Source organism: Crocodylus siamensis, chromosome 1, assembly GCF_052110815.1.
Source record: "Crocodylus siamensis isolate JL-2025a chromosome 1, ASM5211081v1, whole genome shotgun sequence".
NCBI classification, from domain to species: Eukaryota; Metazoa; Chordata; order Crocodylia; family Crocodylidae; genus Crocodylus; species Crocodylus siamensis.
The window spans coordinates 257,164,509-257,186,003 of record NC_143395.1 but is presented as its reverse complement, the minus strand read 5'-3'; the positions used below and the strand labels follow the sequence as shown (position 1 = coordinate 257,186,003).

Sequence of the window (21,495 nt, the reverse complement as noted above, 5' to 3'; positions counted from 1 at the left end):
TTATGTCAAATATGACACAGGTATCCAATTAAAAGTCATCACAATCTGCTGGGTAATGGGTCTTACCCCAACTTGTATGTGACAGGTGCTTACCGAATCAAAAATACTGCCACAAAGGCATCAGATATCTTTGGTACCCAGTAGAGAAACCAAGTATTGGTCAAGCTGACATATGCTGTGTGAGGATTGTGGCAGTGTTGTGCCATGCCTGCATATATTTGTAAGGTTACGCACAGCACTAATTTGTAATAATAATTATAAGTAAATATAGCCACTGAAGGAAAAAAACCAAACTATTGCTTGTGTAGTGCTACTGTTGCTTCAAGAGCTCCAGTTTATGGTAAATAGCTTCCATGAATGTCTTTTATTTTTAATACATCTAATAAAAATGATTTACCATTTTTTGCTTCTATCAGGGATTCCAAACCAGTTACAAAATGGAAATAGAATTGTACACAAGGACCAATTCATCCGTCACCAAACTGCAGTTATTTCTAAATTGAAATGTTGCAACTCTTTAACTGCACACAGCAACAATCCTCAGCTATTTAGGTGAGAGAGTGAATACTTATCTTTAATATTGTACTTAAAAAGAGAGTTTAATTATTCAGCAAGTTGGAGTTTGGCTAGAGGACCAAAGTAAATGCACCTACTCCTATGAAAGGTGCTGCTAGTTTATAGTACAGTACACTTTATGGTAAACATGCCCTACCTGAACTGTACCATTAGAAGCATAGTATCCCTAGTTTCAAGCTGGATTTTTTGTTTCAGCATTCATTTAAAGGAGAGAAAACAGTGTTTCAGACAATATGATCATCCACAGTATTTCAAACAGCTACCCCACAAAGTAGTTCTTTCCTAACTTTTCCTGTTTTATCTTTCATAGGCTGAATTTATAAGTATTTACCTTCCATGCCATCAGGGTTGATATCCCTCCATATTAGCTTAGCTAACATGGAGCAGGGAGTCACAAATTACTTTGTTATTTTTGCAGTCTCTTTCCCCCCGATTCTGCTATAATCTATATGTTGCTGCCTATGGGATTGTGTTTTGGGGAGCCATAGTAACAGATAAGAATAACAATCTGGTCTCATCTCTGATGTCCTGCCATTCTATAGGATACAAGAGGCAGTGCATAAACCTGATGTGCTGCTTCCAGGCCACACAGACGGGATTCTTTGATATGCTATCTGTCTTACTGTTTTGTAGTCCTTTAAAGAAAATCAGATTTTTGGGTGTACATATCTTATTTCTGTATATCTCATAGTTATCAGAGTCTGAAGCACCAGCAGGAGCTAATGATATGTCATAATGCATTATGTAGAACCGCTGTCATCATTCCTAGGAGTAAAATACAAGTTCTAAGAGTACTAAGGCCTTTGGTGGGTTTTTTTTAGCTATTCGTAAAATGCTCCTTGTCTCTGACCAAGATATAGCCAGCTTATATGCCATTGAACTGTTATGTACTTCCTATGGTATGGAAATTATATTATGATTAAAAAATGTCTTGCTTCTCAAACATGTGCAATTTCCTTTCCATGCCTGCTGTTCTAGTTATTTAGGGCAAATGTAGTCTGTTGATCTCTCTCTCTCTCTCTGTGTTTTATAATTCCCTTACATTTGTGCCTCTTTGCACATAGTGCAGAAGTATCTCGTGGGAATCATCTTCTCTTTGTTCATGTTTTAGTCTTGAAATCAGCACTTGAATGTAGCTGTACTTTACAGATTGGCAATTTTGCTATAATTAAGCTTCATAAATATGAAGATTTATGTAGAATTCCCATGATGCCCTATGAATAGGTTTAGCAATAAGATTCCATCTCATTGCATTGTGACCTATTAGAGTGTCACTTTTGCTCAGTTGCAACACAACGTTGAGTTGTAAGAAATGCAAACTACATATTTGTTAATTTTTTTTAGAGCCTTGGCAGATTGACTTTGAAAGGTGTTTGCCCAAAGGGTTTGATACAAATTGGAAGGTCAGTTTTTTTACAGATTTAAGACAAGCCTGAAATTTAATAGTACCAATTCTGGCAGCTAGTATGGTTCAGTAGACAGACGTAATTCAGGAGCCTTGCTTATATTGCCAGTCTGTTGCTGGTTTACTTTGGGACTGTGGATAAGTCACCTTCTCTCTCTGTTTGTCTTCTTGCTTTTTTTCTTATGTGCGCAGATGATAAGATTTTCACAGTAGGCATGGTCTCTGATTGTATGTGTGTATCACGGTAAGGACTGTGAGCCCCAATCTCAGTTGTCTTCTAGGGTCTGTGCTACTGTAATGCAGATTTTTTTAATATGGGGAAACTGAGGAAAACTGCATGTGTAAAATTGACTATGTTTTCTGTAGAAAATTATTTGCTTAGTGGCTTCAGCAAAAGCAGAAGGAACCAAAATCAGACTGATGTGGCACTTCCTGTTGACTGGAAAATTTCAGGACTCTGTGAAGACTCACTATTAGGTCTTTCCGAACTGGCTAGTATTTGCTTCAGATTCGGATTTGGGCAATTTGGGGGACAGTAATTCGATTCACTGTCACAATTTGAATCACTGTTCTGAATCGATTTAGCCAATTCTGATTCAGATATATGGGTGTTGCTGAATCTCCAGATCAGCAAGGCCCAAATCCTGCCTGGCAATGAGTACCCTGCCTGCCCCAGCTCCCACCTCTTGTTAAAAAAGAAGCCATGACTCAGCAGGTGCTGCTGGGTGGGGTGGGGGGGTGATCCCTGCTGCCCCCCACTGCCCCAAGCTACATGGGGGGCTCTGCATGAAGCCCCAGATCTCCACTCCCTCATTACCCCAGCTTCCCCAGGGCTGCCCCACTTTCCATGGCTCTGGCCCATTAAGAAAAAAAAAAAAAGAAAAAACCCTGGGCTCACCACTCGTGCTGGCGGGGGGTAAACCCTGCTGCCCCGCATCACATGGGGGGCTCTGCACAAGCCCCCTCAAGTCCCGAGGCTGCTTCAGGAGTGGTGAGTCCAAGAGTTTTTCTTGTTTTGTTTTTTTCTTAAAGGGCCAGAGCCACATTGGGTGGGGCAGCCATGGGGAGGCTGGGACAGTGGGTGCAGGGGGAAGAGCCCCCCATGCAGCATGGGGTAGTGGGGGACAGTGCGGATCACTCCCCTGCCCGGCAGCACCCACTGAGCACCAGGGCTTTTTTTTAAATGTTGGGAGCTGGGGCAGGTAGGACACCTGTGGTGGGGGGGGCTGGGGGAGCAGGCAGGGGCCCCCTCATGGTCCCCTCCCCTGCCCCTAGTACTTACCAGCTCTGAGTTCAGCTGCAGCTCCCTGCTGTAGGCACTGGGGACTGCTCAAATCATCAAAGCTCTCTGAATCTTTTCCAAAGATTTGGAGAGCTTTGAATGAATTCAGACCTTTAAATTGGCCCCGATTCAATTCGAATTTGGAGATTCAGCCACCAAATTGGGCCAAATCTCCTCTGAATCAAATCACCACCCGAAGCTTTGCACAGCCCTACTTGCTATATCCTTCTTGATATGAAAGTACAGAATGACTTTTGTCCTTTGTATTTTTTTTGCCCCCCATGTATTCTCATTTGTGCAATTATACTCTTCTAATGGGTCAGTCTAAATTGGGAGCTGTTTTTATATCTTGAACATCTAAAAAATTGTTATACATAGAGCTTTGATTTAGCCTCACATAAAGTTGACCCAAAATGGTGCGTATAATGGGACTAAAATTTCAGCTTTATATTTTAAATTGACCAAATGACAAAAAGATTATTTTTCTTCTTTGTAGCAAGAGGGAGTCCAACTTGACTTAAATACCATTAAATCCCAATATTGAGGGATTTAGTGAAACTTTAATTGGTCATAAACCTGTGTTGGTCCTTTTTATTTGGGTGAATTGAACTGTAACAAAATTGGTAGAAGAGTTCACAATGACAAATAAAACAAGAAAGTCTCAGAACCAAAGAGCTTACAATATAAGTATTACTATGACAAAAAAAGGATAACTCAAAGTAGTAGATGGAAAGCTAGAAAGGAAGAGCAAATATGAGATGATGTGTAAAGTTAATAGCATTGCCACTATATACACTATGTATATTTAATTACACAATAATTTAGGGCCATTTATATTTTATAAATAGTCCCATTTACTTCAGAATTTGTCCATCAATGAAAAAATATTAAGCAAGATAAAAAGATTAAGGGCAAAGATCCTTTCCCACTTATCACAAAAAATGTTCCTTTTTCAAAGTCATAATTCATAAAATACTGACATAACTAATAAAGAATTAATTATGCAGTACTGCCTGCCTTGCTTGTCACTTGATAAATTCCTAAATTTTCCTATTCCAGGCATTTTCAGTTTTCAGCAAAGCATTCATGGGAACCTGTTATGAGTGGAGTTTCATATTAATGAATTGTACTTATTCCCAATTAAAAACATAGCAGAGAACATTTTATTTCATGGTACTTTATAGTGCATTAGCTAAACATTGATTTTACTTAAAATCATGGAAAGGCTGATATGGATGTGGTGCAGTAAATAAGAAATGACTGTATGTCAATGTAATTGGTCTTAATTAACCATGATCTTTTGAATAATAGATCAAATATGATATATATTCTTTTGAAATTACAAGTTTCATTGATAAAAATAACCACAATCTAAAAGACTTGTGTAGGGTTCTGTATTTTTTAACACATCTCAGGAATTGACCTTGGAGTTATTTCAGCAGACTTTGACTTGTAATGTATTGCTGTAACTAAGAGGGCTACTTTGAATTTCTTGGATTCACAAATATAAAAACAGGTAGGTCAGGGGCCGGAGGTCATTCTAGAGGATGAAGGTGATGGGTCTTCTAGTCTTCTAAATATAATTTTGAAAATTAAAAATATACAAGCTCCTATTTCCATTGGCTCCCTCACCTTCCCATCTCCACACTATATCCCTCAGTTACTTCTCATAAGCTTAAGGTTCTTAATCTCTTTGGGGTATAAACTGTTTCACTGTCTGGTGGGGCTGCGTGAAGCTTTGGGTGGTGATTTGATTCAGAAAAGATTCAGCCCAATTCAATGGCCGAATCTCCAAATCCAAATTGAATCAGGGGACCAATTTAAAGGTCTGAATTGATTCAAAGCTCTCCAAATCTTCAGGAAAGATTCAGAGAGCTTTGATGATTTGGGCAGTCCCTGGTGCCTGCAGCAGGGAGCTGCAGCTGACTCGGAGCTGGTAAGTACTAGGGGTAGTGAGGGGGGGAGGGGACCATGGGGGGACCCCTGCCAGCCCCCCGAGCCCCTCCATGGCTGTTCCCGCCTGTCCCAGCTTGGTACTTTAAGAAACCCCCCCAGTGCTCATCATGTGCTGCTGGGCGATCCCTGCTTCCCCCCACTGCCCCATGCTGCATGAGGAGCTCTGTCATGAGCCCCCTGACTCCCTTCTCACTCCTCTGGCCCCCCCCCCGCCACAGGTGCCCCACCTGGGCCAGCTCTGGCCCTTTAAGAAAAGAAAACTGAGAAAAGCCCTGGGACTCACCGCTTCTGCAGTGGCCTTGGGGCTTTGGGGGGTCATGCAGAGCCACATGCAGTGGCGGGTAATGGGGATCGCCCCCTGCTAGCAGGAGTGGAGTGTCTGGGGTTTTTTCCAGGTTTTTTTATTTTTTTTCTTAAAGGGCTGGAGTTGGCCCAGGTGGGGCACCCATGTGGGGGGGCTGGAGGAGCAAGGGGAAGGGTTAGGGGGCTCGTGAAGAGCCCCCCATGCAGCATGGGGCAGGGGGGGCAGCAGGGATTGCCCCCCTTGCTCAGCAGCACCTGCTGAATCTGGGTTTTTGTTTAACAAGTGTTGGGAGCTGGGGTGGGCGGGGCAGCCATTGCCAGGCTGGTGGAGACAGCCTGACTGATTCAGAGATTCAGCAGCACCTAAATCATTGAATCAGATTTGGGCAGTCCCTGGTGCCTGCAGCAGGGAGCTGCAGCTGACTTGGAGCTGGTCTATTTGGCTGAATCTATTTGGGACAGTGATTTGAATCATTGAATTGAATCACTGTCCCCTGAATCAGCTGAATCCGAATCTGAAGCGAATACTAGCCACTTCGCACAGGTCTACTGTCTGGCTATGCTGCACCTAGCACAATGAAGATTCAGAGTGCTATTATGATACACGTAGTTTCCATTTTTAGATATAGAATGCTACTTATAGGTACCACTGGTGTGATGCAGTATGGTAATTCCTATTTTAAATAGTAAACAATTAAATATAGGATGATCTTAATGTAAGAGAAGTACAGTGACATTAAACAATAAAGATACCCTCCTTATTCTTTTAAATAGGATTATATTCTGTGTAAATATGTATCTCTGTATCAGCTAATACTGTTCAAATTAGTTTTTACGTAATAGTCTCATTCTTGGCCTAAAGTGAACACCTTCTCAAGGGCTGATTTTGATATATTATCTATGTCAGCTCAAAAGGAAGTGCTACAGATGACAGACCATCTAAGTTGTCACAGTGTATTAAAAATAGTTATTCTTGTGATGTGAATTGGTATTTATTGGAGTCAGAGCTGAAACTACCTAACTCATTTCACTCCATGTGGAGTTCAGTTCAGATCAGGATTCCAGGAGCAATTGGAGCCAGTGTTGGAGGTGTACAAATAACAGTCCATTTCAAAGAATAATTTCAGAGCACCATGGTTTAGCAGTCAGTAAAGTAGGACCTCTGAACCCATTTCCTAAGGTCATTTTCAGACTCTGATAAAACTGTTCTGTTAAGCATAATTTTCAGAGTAAATTTCCTTTGCTGAGTTATGAGCTAGTGTATGTCACAGGGATCCCACAACACTTAGGGGTTGCCTTATAACTATCCCCTCCCTCCTTGACGTGGTCAATCATAATATCTAAGAGCCTAGAGAAGGTCATGCTTTGTGCATGTGTCAAGCTTAATTGCAATCCAACACTTCACCCACGACTTTCCTTATCCTCAAGATAGACAGGCAGAAAGACTGTGTTTAACATCACAATTAGCTGTCCTGAGGCAGTGATGCTGGAAGAAAGGCACAGGCGGGTGATCATAGTAATAGTGCAAAAATAAACTAGCCTGTTCTCCAAAAATAGGGGGAAATGGAAAAGACCATCTTTTCACAGTGAAGTACATAATAATGCAATTTGACTCAATCTTGTCAGGTGGCAGAGGTATTAAAAAATAATGCACCCATAGCTTGTTTGACAGCTCCCACTAATGGAACAAGTGACATTTAGATTCCCAGAGGAGCTGAGGGACTGATGGTATATCATTGTGAGATAAATGACAAGGGTAGATTTGTAACAATGTAAACCAAAATCAAAACAAAACAAATTAAACTGAAAATAGCCACAAATGTGAAAATTAAGACTTCCATTTTCCCAGCATAGGTGTAGTAACGTGGCTTCTCTCCTTTATACTATGGCAACATCCCAAATTAGAGTTCTTTCTTCAGTATGGAAGGAATTGCAAATAAACTGTTCCTAGTTAAATGTATTAACTGTGGGTTCAGATTGCAGATGACTGACAGCATTGGGATAGGATTTACTGGCCTGAGTTTGATCTAACTGATATAGAGCAGGAGTTGTTGATACAATTTGGAATAAAAAAAAGAATCTGCCAGGCTGACTTCTTAGTTGCTGCTGTAAGATTTTAGAGCTTATGAATCTGCAAAATAATAAAAAAAATTTCATAAGTAGAGGTGTTACTTTTTAAACACCAGGTAAGCAGCACCAATTTGAGGGTGATTGCTGTCGTTGTGGGTTTTAGGAACTTTCATGGAATAGTTTGAAAGGGCTTTATTGTTCTTGCTTGGCCTAAAGCTCAAGTAGGATAGTATAGGATCTCAACATTTTCATGGTTTAACAAAATATACTGAATTCAGCATGCAATGTGAAACAGCCTGCATTGAATCCTATTGTAAGATTTGATATGTGTTTGTGACAGAGTTGTCACCTCAGGTACCTAAACAATGTCATTTTCCTTCTTCCTTGGATGAAGGGGGCAAAGTTGATTCACATAGACCTAAATACATCCATCAAAATGGAAGGTTGGATGAACAGGGTTGATATAGCTCGGAGACAACCTGCCTGTTCTAAAAGTAATGCTTTGGGCTTGGTAAAAATGAGTTTAAATTCCTTCCTGCAGGAAAAAACCCTGTTTTTTTAACCCATCTTATTTTTAGGATTTTTTTCTAGTTTATGTACAATTATATGCTTGGGTCCAAGGCTTTGATTTTACCATTTATTATCTTGGAATAATTCAGATCATACTACAAAATGCAGTTTTACTTTCAATTAATTGCAAAGAATATTAATTCTTCCTCCTCTGCCAGCTTTCAACACATTGCCGTGGGGTTTGATATTGAATAACTCTTGTGTTCTGGTTACAACACTAACAAATCTCTGAAGTAAATTAAAAAAATGGTTTACATTGCTCAGTGTTAGGAATGTATAATTATTACTTGGAAATCTAAGTATATTGTAGCATTTCCAAACAAAATGTATCCTTTCCTTTGCTGGGAATGATAATTTACGCACACTATGCCAAGCCTTTTTATTATCACTTTCCCAATCAAATAAAAATGACTATCTAATTACAAAGACTGTAAGTAAACATGCTTATTCAAAATAAAGAAAACTGTCCATATTTTCTGCTGAGGCCAAGGGAATAACATCAGCAGTTAATTTGACCAAAGGTTCTCTTTTGCCTTATGCACAAGACATATTTAAATTTTTGAGAGTAATGCAAGCAGATCAAAGACAATGTATTATGAAACAGAAATAGCTATGGTGGGTTCACGCCCCCTGCTTGGAGGAAGACAGCATTTAATTTGATTAGTTTAAATGAGGAGTCACTAAAAGTACTCTTTTGACAGGTCACCAACAAAGGAATAACTGCATCTAATTGTTTATAGCATACTTGATAAGACATCTAGGGAAACACTGCATCAGTTTTGAAGAATAATGCATAATGCGCTGGATAAAAACAGTTGCCAAAAGAAATGCAATACTTTAAAAAATACTTTGTTTGCTATTGAAAGGCTTATAATTCAACAGCATTTGATTTCAAGTGATTGTTAACAGCACTGTGTTTTCTCTTTAAGAAATACAGGTAGTGTCTGTGTGGTAGGAAGACAGTGATAGGAGATACAGATAGTGTCTGTACCTACTTCTGGTGACTACTGGCAGATGCTGAAGTTTTAATAGTAACTGTGAGGTCAGTTGTGCTCTGTCCAAAGAACTGAACATTTTGCCATTTATATCAGAGTGAGCTGGAAAATACCATCTAAGAAGAGTATACTAATTGGGTGTTTTGTTTTCCTTTATCCTCCTACACAGGATAATGGTATCTTAAATTGTTTTGACTGGTGGGATGTTAATTTTAACAACCTGCTTTAAGGAATCTTTGATTTGTTCTTGGTATTTCTTGGATGTCAACCAAACTCACTATAACTGACAATTACTGGCATGAGTTCACCCATAAATCTGTAATATGCTTATTCCTAAGATTGGTTCAGTCAGCATAGTGCATTTATCTGATGGTTACATTTTTTTTCCCTTGATTAACCCTGTCAGTCTCACTCAAATTTGTCTACAAAAAGTACATTTGAAGGATGATTTATTTGAAGTAGATCAGAAGTATACAGAGGCTCCAATTCTGCATGTCATCAAAGGCTTTTTTTTATCAAATTGACCTTGGGCATCAAAAATCAAAATGAGATTCAGTGAGTCATGAATCTGAGGGGACAACATTATCAGCTGAAAACCAAGGTATTTAAATCAATCTATTAAGAATAACTTAATGATATTCCCATCACATTGGAAATGATTTCCTCATGTTACATCTCATGTGCATCCCCCATTCTGCTCTCCTTTTTATGCATTTTATCCAGTGACTATTAAATAAAATGAATAACTAGCATTTATAGTAGCAGATGAGTGTTTTTTTCCACTGAGCTAGACAGCCATCTTGAATGTTGTTCTAGTCCAAATGATTTTTGCATTCCCCAGTATCCAAGTGGTCTATGTGCAGCAGTATGTGTGGAAGATAGTGCTGTTAACAAATTAGATGCACTGATTCAGGTGGATGATTTCACCACCTGGAGCTGTTGGATCAAGATGTCTCTGTACATGATAGAGGGCATGTCTACATGTGCATTAGTATGCTCTAGTTAATGCTTACTAATATAGTACCTCTGGGTGCCTGCATATGAGGACAGAGCCTGCTCCAACGCACTGTAATTATAGCACATCGGAGTAGACCTGATTAATCGAGTCTGCTGGAGTGTGGTAATTGCTGTGGTCCAGCAGCCCCCCACATCTTGTTTATAAGCATCCTGGCACTTCAAAATAGCAGTGGGGGCATTTGTACTAGAGCTTGTTGAACAAGCTTTAGTTCTAGCACCCCCACCACCATTTTGAAGCGTGGACGCTGTGCACAAGTCACTGCGGCACTTCAATTAGTTCAATTAGAGCGTCTTTCAGAGCATGTGTAAAAGTGCCCTCCATAGTGAGGTACTAGGAAAATGTGTATTAGCCTGGCTTAAAGCACATTCACTAAAGCACATGTTTTTTAAGGGATGCTTAATATGCATCTATTTTAATGTGCATTAAGTGAAAAGCATGGTTTTTTACATGATACTTTAATGCGCATTAAAGTAGGTAATGAACACGAAAGTGCGTGTATAGGTGTGCCCAGAGTAAAGCTGTACCCTGAAGAGAATAGGAGATCTCTGTGGCTCCCAGGATATAATAGCATTGTGCTCTGCAGTTTAACAATGCTTCCTGGTGCTAGTGAGAGAGCTATGCATCTCCTTGTGTTGAATATGATTGTATGCTTGGGGTAAACCACATATATTTTGGCAGCAAAGATTTACAACTACTTGGAGGGAGAATAAGACCTAGACCTAAATCTTAATTTGAGAAAGCAAGGCTCCAATTTTTTGTTTCAGACTTTCATGCGATGGTCTGCCTTGAAATTCCACCAGCCTGTATTAGACAAGATAATTTGTTTTTCATGCTGGGGAGAGAAAATGAGCACAAATTAGGTAAGAATCCTGAATGCAAACACTCCCATAATAAGAACAAATGGCTTCTCTGGGGGTGGCAAAGCTCATAATTCAGATTTTAGAGAAAGCAAGTGAATCACTAGTATCCTCCTTCAGCTATGCTTGGAGCAGGTACTGGATCTTCCACAGTTTTTGAGTTCTGATGGCAAGGTCTCTTCTCAACTTGCTTTTGTGCTACAATACAAAAGCAGCACACTCTTGTATCTTATTGAAGAACATCAAAAATAAGGTGATCTTTAATAGTAAATGAAATGTATAGCTCTAACAGTATAAATTGCAGTTTATGGATAAACTAAAAAAGAGAGAGAGCAGATCTTCTGAGCTGTAGTCTGTTTTTTAAGCACAAAACCTTAAGACTCAGCTGTGCCATGAACTCCTACTCTGACTTTGAGGGAGTCATTTAAATCAAGGGGAGGTAGATGCCTAACCTACTTAAGGGTTGTTGGTTGTAGCTGTGCTGCTCCAAGGGCATAGACAGACAACACCCTTTGGGTACAGGTTATATCTTCTATATCTTTAACCTGTTTAAGCACTTGTATAAGCTAGGCATTTTTCTGTAACTTTAGGTGCCTAATGCCTCTAACTTTACCTTTAAACTTTAGCCTTTCTGTGTTTCTGTTTTCTTTCTACAGAGCATGCTGAATCTTTTGGGCCTTTGAATGATGCTGTCTTACCAATAACAGATATTAACAGGCAGAACAAAAAAAGCCCTTAGGTTAAGAATTTTGAACCATGCTTAATTATTTCCTTTTCTTTTCTGATAATTGGAAATTGAATGCTTTGTGTCACTGAATTGGTTTATAATAAAGTATGTTTATTTTTCAAAATATCTTAAATTTTGACACTTTTTTTTGTTTGTAGTGTGGCATACTTCAGTGCTGCTAGCCAGCTGAGAAATATAGCTACTGAATGTGTCAGAAGTAAACCTAGGAACCTAACAGAATCCTAGTACAGTATGTGACAGAGTGCAGTTAGTAATATCAGTAACTTTATATGACCTGTTGTAAAGATATCTGGATTAGCTCTCATTTACTTGCTTTCTTCCAGCTTTAAAGAAGGTTTTTTGTATAGTGTTGTGTTGGGGGGGGGGTGGTTTTACCCTGGTCTTAGCTCAATTACATGTTTTCTAAAAAGGCTATGTAACATGCTGGTGGGAAGGATTTTTCTTAAGCCTACTATGTTAATAGGTGCTGGAGATCAGCAGGGAATTGCAGTTTAATGGAGACATATGGCGAGTTAGCTTGCACCCTGGATGTAAGGGAGGTAGAAATCTCCCTTAACGAGAAGGAGTTAATGTCTAGTATAGACAAGACCTGAAGGAAGGAACCTCAGGAAGTATTGAGCCTTGGCAGAATGCTTAAACTGAGGTGTGTTCAGTGGGTACTTTTTGGAATGATCTTTTTGTTAATAAAGCCCAATGTAGAGGCAATGTGAGGGAAAGGATTATATTTCGGCTCCTTAAGACATATGCAATATTTGTTGGGAGGTGGATGAAAATTATAGGCAATGTCGAAAACTTGGTCCCACTGAAATATAAAGCAAATACCCATGTAGCTCAGTGGGATCAAGACAGTTGTTGCTATGAGCATTTGCCACTGATTTTAGGAAGGTTACTTAGTGTCTAATCTGGCATGCAGCTCTATGCTGGTGGGGCCATGTGCCTACAGAAAATTGAGTTTGGAGCCTCCAGGAATGTAACAATTCATGCACCTGGGGCAGGATCTGGGATCCAGTTTTAACATCTCTGCAACTCAGTTTCCTCATCTGTAAAGGGTGATATTGATACTTATAGTCATTCATAAAGAGCATTGAGCTTCTTGGATTTTAATCACTGCATGAATGACTGCATAGATGCATATACTCTGTGCTGTAGCCAAACCTGGTAAAACCCTTTAAAGATTGCACTGGCACCAAATGTTGAAATGTTTGAGCTTGCAGGTTCCATTGTGGTGAACCTGTTGTGAAATGTGCCAAATAATGGAGCTTATACTGGTGGTAAATAGTACATTGTGCTTGCAGAGCAAAAATGAGTAGTTCAATACATCTCCGCCTGCATGTGCAGGCTATTTTTCTTCCATGGCTCCCTCACTTATAATGAGGGAACAGTATTACCCAGTAGCAAGAGAAGATGTGGAGAGATTGCAGTTATTTCATTCAGCAAATCACAGTTTAAGCATTAGCCAGGAGTTTGACTAATGAATGTTAGGGCCTCTAATATGAGGCAGAAGATGCAGTTGGACATTACACTGAGACCATACTAAAGGCACTTGAAAAGTAAGCATCCACACATTAAAGCTCGTTAACTAGTTTTAAGTGTTCTCTGAGTGCCTCAAAGTCACGCCACTTCAGGTGCATGTTAACTTGGGATTGTGCTACCTAGCTCGTGTCAGGGTAATTTCTGCCTGTTCCTTGGAGATAAAATGAGCAATCTGCAGTCCTCCAACATTCCAGGATGCACAGCTCCCAGCACTCTACCCGGAACAGGGATAGAGCCTAGAGCTAAGTACAGACAGTGAAAAAGCCTGAGATTGAATTGATTCAATCTTTGCAGGTTAGTCTAAGTTGCATAGATTGAACTGATAAACAAGTGAACAGACATTCACTTTTGATTCTGGAAATGCAGCCATATGACTTCAGTGATCCATGACAGAAGCTGGGGGCCACTAGAGCACACCTCCCTACTCAGCTGGAGCAGACAACTTGGGCAAAGACTAGCCCAGCCATCCTGTGAGGCTTTTTTCCAGGGGAGGTGCAAAGCATCTTAGGATGCTGGGGAACTGTGAGTTCACTTGAATGTAGAGGGGATCTGGGACAGAAGTTCAATAAACTATCGCACCCTGGGAAATCTATAGGCTGGTTAGTCTTACCTCAATCCTAGGCAAGCTGTTCAAGAAAATTATGCTGGCACACATCCAGGAGGGGCCAGCAGGGGACTGCATGCTTAGGGGTAACCAACACGGGTTCATCAGTGGCAGGTCCTGTCAGACCAACCTGGTGGCCTTTTACGATCAGATCACCAGAACATTAGATGCAGGGGTAGCAGTGGATATAGTCTTCCTGGACTTCCGGAAGGCTTTTAACACTGTCTCTCATCCCGTTCTCATTAAGAAACTGGGGGGCTGTGGTGTAGACACCCACACAGTCAAATGGGTCGCCAACTGGCTGGAGGGCTGCACCCAGAGGGTGGTAGTGGATGGGTCCTTCTCAACCTGGAAGGACATGGGCAGTGGGGTTCTGCAGGGCTCAGTCCTTGGGCCCGCACTGTTCAACATCTTCATCAGTGATTTGGACGAGGGGGTAAAAAGCACCCTGTTCAAATTTGCTGATGACACTAAGATGTGGGGGGACATGGGCACACTGGAAGGATGCAACAGGCTACAATCAGACCTAGAGAGGTTACAAGGGTGGGTGGACGAGAATAGGATGGGTTTCAACACAGACAAGTGCAAGGTGATGCACCTTGGAGGGACAACCGGCACCATACCTGCAGGTTAGGGAACTCCCCTCTTGTCAGCACGGAGGCAGAAAAGGATCTTGCGGTCATCACTGACTCCAAGATGAACATGGGCCGGCAGTGTGGGGAGGCAGTCAGGAAGGCCAACCGCACCTTGTCATGCATCCACAGATGCACCTCGAGCAGGTCCAAAGAGGTGATCTTCCCCCTCTATGCGGCACTGGTCAGGCTGCAGTTGGAGTACTGCGTCCAGTTCTGGGCGCTACATTTCAAGAGGGATGTGGACAGCATGGAGAGGGTCCAGAGGAGGGCCACTCGTATGATCAGGGGACAGCAGGGCAGGCCCTATGAGGAGAGGCTGAGCGACCTGAACCTGATCAGCCTCCAAAAGAGAAGGCTGAGGGGGGATCTTGTGGCCTGTTATAAACTAGTCAGGGGGGATCAGCAGGCATTGGGGGAGTCACTGTTCCCCCGAGCACTGCCAGGAGTGACCAGGAATAATGGTCACAAGCTGGGAGAGGCTAAATTCAGATTAGACATCAGGAGGCGCTACTTCACAGTCAGGGCAGCTAGGATCTGGAACCAGCTTCCAAGAGAAGTGGTGCTGGCTCCTACCCTGGGGGTGTTTAAGAGGAGGTTAGATGAACATCTTGCTGGGGTCGTTTGACCCCCAGTACTCTTTCCTGCCATGGCAGGGGGTTGGACTAGATGATCTGCTCAGGTCCCTTCCGACCCTAGAAACGATGAAACTAATTTATCCTAAATCAATTTAATCTGATACTACATTTATCCAGGTTTATCTTAAACCTGTTTCAGCCATTTTGAAAGCTGTTTACGTGTACTAAATGTTTGTTGTGTTACAGATTTGAACCAGTTTCCAATCACTTATACTGGCTTATGTGTATTTTCTATCCCTAGCCATAGGCATCGTTGAAGTGAACCCTGACAGAGGGGAAATGATTTCCATCTTTACTTCTTAAAACTTTTGGGGGTAGGTGGTGCTTTTGCTTTGTCTTTAAAGCATTCAAGTAATTTAAATGCAAGTAGGAAGTTCTTTTGCTAAAAGTTTAGCACCTTGACTTTCAATTAAGAGTTGAGAAAGCTCCCAAACCACATCCTTGGGTCCTTCTTGGGTACCTAGAGCAAAACAGGGAGGACCAAACTTGATATTTTTAAACTTGTATGCAAACAAACTAATAAAACTCCTAGGGTTTCTAGAAAGAAACATATAGAAACAGGAGAAAAAAAATTCTGTGCTGTCTTTTTCACTTCTAGTCTGAAATTATCAAGCATATTTTCATTAGCTTTGTAATGGTTATGTTTATCATGTTACTGTAACTGTGCTATAAATATTTTTATGTGTGTGTATGGTTATGTAAAACTTTTTAGTGAATATTAAAATATCAGACTCTTATTTTTGGAAGCTAAAGTACATTGTTGAAATTCATATGTAGAAACTGAATTGACAATTGTTTTACTTCCCAGAAGGGGGTTTATCCATATAAGAAACATATTCCATCTATTTCTCATTTATACCAAGACCTCTTTACTTTGCTATGGTCCTTGAAATCCACATGTATGATGTTCCCTTGTCAATGGTGGTATGTATACAAGCCTACTGGAGTGACAGATTTTTTCTAATGTAGAACATTAATACATACATATGTGGCTAAACTGTTCAATTCCTAGCTTTTCTTTTTTTTGTCTCTAATTATATTTAATCGCATTAAATATAAATAATCACCTACTGAAAAGTGTGGTGCTTCCAAAAGGGAAACAGCAGTGGTATGTAATGATGTGAAGGTTCTGCTGATTCCTGTGGTCACTATTTTGAATTTTTTCTTTCAACAAAGCCCAGTGGGCTTTGAAAGCTTGACTTAGACATTTCAGACCATTCTCAACACTCTGCAATGTAAATATAGTAATGAGACTGAAGCAAAGCTTGAAAGCTTGCTGTTTGAAATAATAGGAATGTCGGGAGGATGAAGTAATAGCTTGAAATAACAGGAATGTAGGTGGAAGAACTGAATTTCTGTAAACAATTCAGATGTGCTAAAGCTCCACTTTTTTCAGAACAATTCTTTGAGCATATCCAGGGAGACAAGAATCATCCTAAAATGGGAGGAAAGCATGTAAAGTTTTCAAAGACACCAGAAACAATGCCCAGGATGTTGAAAGCCCTCTGAAGCAATTGTAATAGTGTCTACAGTGCCTTTAAACACTTAAACTTCTGTCATTTTATAGATATGATTTTGGTAGTAGAGACATGACATTTCCATCTTTGAATACTGATATCCCCAAACAAGGATTGTTTAGATTTTAATGAAGACTTTTTCAGTGATCAAAAATTGGACACCTTACGCATCAACAGCCTCTTTCCATTTTCTTAGCCAAGAGCCCATCCAGTGTGGGATTTTGGGGGGAAAGTATGGGATTCTATAGACTTTTTGTCAATATGTATTTTCAATAATTGTGTAGGTAGAGTAAAAACAGGTGCCAGCCTGACTCCTTCCTCATGCTCAAGCTACCATTTAGACTGAATACACAGATGGACAACTATTTATAAAATACAGTGTGATGATTAGCGGGACCTAACTTCCAGCAAACCTGTCGGAATCATTCAGTGCCATTCCCTGCAGACTGGGGGATTCAATTTCTGCAACTCAGAGAAAAGACCCTGTTAGCTTGTCCAGCTCTCTTATAAAGTAGATAGCCCACCCCATAAAGAATTCATTTAAGACATTTGTTCCATTGTTTCTTTCTGTACTGTGTAAATGTCCATCTCCCTCTATCAACAGTGACCTTGCACTGTCAAACTTTATGGTTTGAATCACAGGCTAACCCTTATTTGGCTCTAAAATTAAAGTAGTCTTAATCAGAGTGTTTTATAAATTGTTACAAGACCCATTTTGGGATACTAGTAAAACCTTGTATAGCATGTAATTAATAATACAGGCTTCACCGAAGGCAGTGATGAATTGAATGCTGATGACTTGAGCCTGACTTTCAATCATGTATTGTTGCCAAAGCAGAGTAAAACTAGATGGCTGATATAATCTACATGAATAGAGAAAACAGAAGCCTTTGGGATCTTATTTTCTGTTTGCCTGCAAGACATTAGCCCATACTGGAGTCTTATTAAAATAATGTTATTTTTTATTAACTTTTTCTTGAGAGAAAACTTCAAACAAGTGCTTGTGTTTTAAATCTAGATTCAAGCTAGGAATCATGGCACTAAATTTTAATGAAGAAGGAAAGAAAACTTTTGAGGCAAATTTCAGAGGATGCAAGATTAATTAGAGCTTTGCTCATTCTTCTTTTTTACATGCATTTGTAGCCAGGTAGGCTGCAGATACAGGAAAAAAAAGTAAAACACAGGAAGACTGTCAACTATTGGGAGTCTAAGTTGCTCACAAAGAATTAACTTAGAAATGTTTATATAATTTTCTCAATTCCACATGTTCTAATCATTGGCTAGAAATGCTGAGAGTGGCATAACAAATATAGATGTTGTTGTGCCAGATATAATGAAGCTTGTGTCATGTAAGAGCACAACTTTACAGTGTGAACAGGGATCCCTTTGTCTTTTGGGCTATGGGCAGAAGTTATACATAAACCAGTTTAAATGATCAGAAACTGGCTTAAACCTGTAACAGAACAGAAATTCAGTGCACGTAAACCAGTCCCACCCCCCACAAGGAAGAAGTGCACATAAACCAGCCCCCCCCCCCACAAGGATTTGCACTTCCTGGGATACCATGACAGAGGCTGCTGCCCTGGCTGTGTTGCTCTCCCATTACTGGTCCAGTGGCAGGGGAAGGGGTGTGGCCAGGCATCATCAGGCATGGCTCCCTGAAGTGAAGGGGGAGGAAGGGGGTTTATTCCCCTCTCCTTCCCCTCTCTTCCTGGGGAACTCCAGTCCAGGTCTGCCTGTCCAGGTGTGAGCAGCAGATGTGGCAACCAGAGCTGGCAGACTGCAGCTGTAGTCCCCCGAGGGGAAGGGGAGGGAATAAGTGCCCTCCCTACCCCATTTACCTCAGGGGGCCATGCTTGGCCAGAGCCTGGTTATGTCACGACCATTGCAGCAGTGAGGTGCGGGGGGGACCCTGACATGGACTGCTGCGGCCTGGCCAGTTAGACCCTGGCATGGGTCCATGCTGGTGGGACAGGAGATAGATGGGGGAGGGAATTCAACCCTCTCATCCATCTGCTTTCGCTTCATGCTGCTGCCGGGGCTGGCCATGCCCCTTGCCACTCGAGCCATGAGGGCAGAAGTGGGAAATGCCTGACAGGGGCTGCCTCCCCCCTACCCCTCCAGGCACAGCCTGGCTGGGGTCTCTGCAGGCCCGGGTGGAGGTTTAAACCCCTCCCCAGTCATACTCAGCCTGGTGGGGCCTGGCCACACCTTATCCTCAGCATAGCCTCCCTGCAGCAAGGGCTTGTTCTAGTGCCCCCCCAGCTTCTAGCCTGAACTGCTGCAGGCATGTGCCTGCATTTCCGGAATCAAAAGTGAATGTCTATTCACTTGCAAATTGGTTCAATCTACACAGGTTAGACTAACCTACAGAGACTGAATCAGTTCATGCTCAGACTTTTTGAATGTCTGTATTTAGCCTGCCTGAACTCATTGGGACTTCAAGACAAATGTTTTCATCAGATTACAGTGTAACTGACATCAGCAAAGTAGGTAGGATATATATATTTCCTTTTCCATTTCCTTTTCCTTTTTCTTCTTTGTTTTTAGTGATCAGCTGAGCTGAAATATCACCCGACAAGATTATGAATGAATCATAACTATGGGTTTAAAATACATTAAATTGAACAATGTGATATGTATTTTTGCTTGGGAGAAGATAGCTCTTAAGTTTGCAGCTGGACAGCAATGTTGTAAGCTCCAATTCTTGTTTATGTTAGAGCCCAGCCTTGTTTTACTTGAGTCTCTCAGCTCCATTACAGTGTATATTCGAAACATGTTAGGTCCCAGGCCTCTGCTCCAGTTTTGTCCCAGTATAAACCTGTTACTGAGCCCTTGATTTTGTCCTGTAGAAATTTAATCTCCAAAAATATTAAATAACAGGGCTCATCACAATGCACAAGCATCCCAGATACAGAAGGCCTTCACAGTCTTCTGTCTTTAGAACAGCTTCACTTTCCCCTTCAATTTTCATGGTTTGCACCTCTTCCCCATTATTATTGTGTTGTCTCATGCTGTCTTGAGAGAACCCCGGGCTGGAATCTGGACTAATTGCTCTAGTGAAAGGCGTGCTTGCTCATCAGTGCTTGGCAGCACAAAATGTCCCTTCCAAGGCATTCTTCCCTTGTGCCAGTGACACTTGGAATGTGTGGCTGACTCTATGAATAGTTTGCCATGTTCCCTTTTCTCACTGGCCCTCTAAAAGACTTCAAATGTAACCTAAAATGAAACTACAGGGGCTTCTGCATATGATTTTCCCAGCAGCAGTTATATTCCATGTGCCTCCTCTAGAAATGTTAATTACAGATACTGCAGCCTGCAAGAAGCTTCAGAACTGTTCCCTGAAAACCACTGGTGGAAGTCTCAGAAATTCCTATTATGCAATGTGGTAATGGTAATTCATCGCTTTAGCATGAACCTTGTCATATACGATTTTTTTCCCTGAAAGCTACTGCTGTGGAAGTCCTAAGAATATAAACTTTCAGGTTTTTTTAACAGAAAATGAGCTAGCCTTCTTAGTTACAGAGATATACTTGAAAACTTATCAGTTTAAAGGCTCAAGGACTAGAAAACAAATAAATAGTGGGGATTTTGGGGTTTGTTTGTTTTTTTACTATTATTACTTATTTTTACCTCATATTTTTAACCTAATCTTACATTTGAGGAGAAGGCTGACTCAGATCTGACCCATGGAGCCACATAATCTGTTCCATGAGTCTCTCCATGGGTGTGGAAATGTGGCAGTGAGGGAGCAGTGACAATTAATGCTGCCATTGCTCCTCTGCTGCCAAATTTCAAGTCCCATATGGCTGGATCAGCTTCAGCTGGGTGCGGAAACAGTTTGGCCTGTCCTTTATGCAGCTGTAGGGGATTGGGGCCTGATGTAGCTGTGTAGGAACAGCCTGCCCAGGGCCTGATTTAGGTGTTCAGGATGTAAATGCATGCCTCTGGATTGGGGCCTATTCGAGCCATTTCCACATAGCTGCATCAGGCTTCAGCTGGGATTCTCCCATGCAGCTGCATTTCCATGGGACTGGATTGGGCCCATCACCACATGCCAGATCAGACCTATGGACCACATCTGGCTTATGGACAGACCTGGCATTACTCATCTGGCCTATGGGCTGAAAAGGCTGAAAAGCCTTGCTGGTTTGGTTTTTCTTCAGGCTTTGTCATCACGGCTAGTACTAAGTCATGTATAACCTGGATTAAGCAGTGTTAAAGCTGGAGTGGTTTTGCTATATTAGCATTGTAGCAAGCTTGCCCACTCCTGACAAATAGAATAAAACAGCTGCTGCCATTTTGAAATGTTCCCTTTTTGAAACAGCTCCAAATGTAATAGGTCCACACTGAGAGCTACTGCCTGCATTCTTGATGTACATAGTTAACTAATGTAACACAAGAATTGCTTTCCTCCTCAGTTCAGGCATGGCCTGAAGTACCTCTCTGATTCTGTTCTGGTTCTAGGGCCTCTTCTGACCCCAAAATACTAATTGCAATAAATGTATACCAGTTTATGCTATAGCTTTGCAATATGGAGAGACATCTGAGTCAGCCCTTCAGAAGTAGAAGGCTAGCACAACAACCTGCTCTGCTGCCAAGCTCTGTAAGGTGCTGTCTTATTTTAATAATAATGTGTGAAGAGGCTGTGTTCATCTTGAAGATGATGGGGGTGGAAGTGGCTGTATTCCATTTAAAAAAACATAAAAAGACTATTTGGTTCTTTCATATTTTTCCTAGCCTGTAATTATTCCTAATCAAACTACAACAAACAGTAAACACTAAAAATGA

The 21,495-nt window shown here is 41.1% G+C and overlaps 1 protein-coding gene across 1 annotated transcript in view; it reads left to right on the top strand.

The window, feature by feature from the left end:
* Positions 1-21,495, top strand: part of DSCAM (DS cell adhesion molecule) — a 628,177-nt gene that overhangs the window by 47,341 nt on the left and 559,341 nt on the right. The window lies entirely within an intron of this gene.